Raw genomic sequence first — 2,990 nt, forward strand, 5'->3', positions numbered from 1 at the left:
AATTATAAATACAAATTTTAAAAAAAAATTATTCTTAAAAGTTGAATATGCAAATAAAAAAATAAATTATAACTTACAAAAATTATTTCTAAAATTTATTACAATAACCCTTTTTAGAAATATGCCAATTTAAATAATATAAATTGAAGATATGAAAAATATAACTAAATTCTATAATACAACATAATATTCCAAAAAATTTATTTTTATAGCAGATCTAATGCCAAGATATTTATCATCATCTGTAGTATAATCTAATTTGACAATTATTTAAACGTTGTTTTTATGAAAAAATTGCATTATTTATTTTGAAAAAAAATTTACTTACTATTATAATTTAAATAGAAAATAAAATAGATATTCAACTAATTTTTTTTAATAATTACTTAATCACAAATATCCATCAAGGACATGAGATTTAAGAGCTTACAAAATAAATATAATACCTACAACCTTTATACTACCACGATAAGATGATTATCATAAGTCTTTTTAGTATAAATTAAACAGAACAACATATAATAATAAAGAAATAATCAAATCCAAAAAAGTTATAGAACACCTATCATATACTACGACTATTAGTATTGAGGAAGCTTTAATATTTGTTTTCGTAATATTTCAGACTATAATATTTGTCAAACAAACAATTAATGAAACATTCATCCATACCTTCTCATTTTGAGTAATTTATACATAAAAAAAAAGTTGAAATAACAAAAGCGATAAAAATGATGATTTTTATAATTTTGTGTGGCTATCTATATATAGAAGACCAAAAGACCATGATTATCTAACAAAATTAATTTTATTTATTGCATTCAATTTGAATAAGTAAAAAATCATCTTAGTTTAATTTAGTCCTTAATCGTGATTTAAATTTAGCTCAATAAATATCATTTAATTTGATTTAATTATTAGTAAAAAATATCTCGCGAACCTATTTTATTCATAGATTTATTATTTTAATGACTAATAAATTAATCAAATTAATTAATTAGTACACACAATAAATTTGGTTTAATAAATAAAAAAATAAATTAAAAAATACTAACAAAATATTAAAATAAATAAATAAAAAATACTACCAAATTAAATTGATATAAATTACAATAAATTATATGATATTTAAATATCTAATCAAATTAATTAGTTGATATAGTTAGTTTATCGTAATAACTTGTATTTAATGAGTTAAAAGAAATAAATCAGAAACACTCTAAAAAGCATACCACGTCAACTCCATCATTAAGTGTCAGAAACCTGATTTTTATATAATAGAATAGATTTTATGAAAAAATTGCATTATTTATTTTGAAAAAAAAAATTACTCACTATTATAATTTAAATAGAATATAACATAGATATTCAACCAATTTTTTTTTAATAATTACTTAGTCACAAATATTCATCAACGACATGAGATTTAAGAGCTTACAAAATAAATATAATACCTACAACTTTTATACTACCACGATAAGATGATTATCATAAGTATTTTTAGCATAAATTAAATAGAACAACATATAATAATAAAAAAACAATCAAATCCAAAAAAGTTATAGAACACCTATCATACACTACGACTGTTAGTATTGAGGAAGCTTTAATATTTGTTCCCGTAATATTTCAGACTATAATATTTGTCAAACAAATAATTAATAAAACACTCTTCCATACCTTCTCATTTTGAGTAATTTATACATAAAAAAAAAAGTTAAAATAGCAAAAGCGATAAAAATGATAATTTTTATAATTTTGTGTGGCTATCTATATATAGAATACCAACAGACCATGATTACCTAACAAAATTAATTTCATTTATTGCATTCAATTTGAATAAGTAAAAAATCATCTTATTTTAGTTTAGTCCTTAATCATGATTTAAATTTAGCTCAATAAATATCATTTAATTTGATTTAATTATTAGTAAAAAATATCTCGAGAAAATCAAATTAATTAGTTGATATAGTTAGTTTATCGTAATAACTTGTATTTAATGAGTTAAAAGAAATAAATCGGAAAACACTATCAGAAGCATGCCACGTCAGTTCTATCATTAAGTGTCAGAAACCCGATTTTTATATAATAGAATAGATAATATGATATTTAAATATCTAATCAAATTAATTAGTTGATATAGTTAGTTTATCGTAATAACTTGTATTTAATAAGTTAAAAGAAATAAATTGGGAAACACTCTCAGAAGCATGCCACGTCAGCTCCATCATTAAGTGTCAGAAATTCGATTTTTATATAATAGAATAGATAGATTAATATTTTTTATTATTTTCAGTTTTTTTTAAAAAAATTACATATATCTCGTTTACACTGTAAAACGAGATACATGCAAAATTATCTTATTTACAGTGTAAACAAGATAAGAGAAGGGTATTTATTTCGATAAATATTTTTAAAATTATTTATTTTGATAATTATTATATTTATTTAATTTATAAAAATAAAAATCCCCCGTTATATATATATATATATATAAAATAAATTGAACAAATTAATTTCTTATGAATCCCATTTAAATTTAACCAAAAGATTAAGAACGATAATAAATTTGATCGTGTAAGTTTCGCCATCTTAAAAAAAAAAACCTCATCAACACAGCCTCATCGAAGGAGGCTAACTTGAAGACATACTAACATTGGTAGTTTTTATGCAAAAAAGTAAGAAACGGGTCAATTTGATTTATTTATATTTAGTCGGTCTAAATATGTGAGTTTATGTGGGTTCATCCATTTAAATTTATTTTATCTATTATGGATCATAATTTTTTAGTTCAAATTGTTTATGACTACCTCAATGAGTTAAATGACTTAATCCAAAAATGGACATTTTTTGCCAAAAATTTTAAACAAACATTGTTATTTTTAATCAAATTTAATTTTTTTAAGTCAAAATTTAAAAATGAATCTAATTTTACAGACAAAAATTTATCTATTTAAATAAATAGCAAATTGATTCGACAAATTTAGTCT

Source organism: Arachis ipaensis, chromosome B09 (assembly GCF_000816755.2).
Source record: "Arachis ipaensis cultivar K30076 chromosome B09, Araip1.1, whole genome shotgun sequence".
NCBI classification, from domain to species: Eukaryota; Viridiplantae; Streptophyta; class Magnoliopsida; order Fabales; family Fabaceae; genus Arachis; species Arachis ipaensis.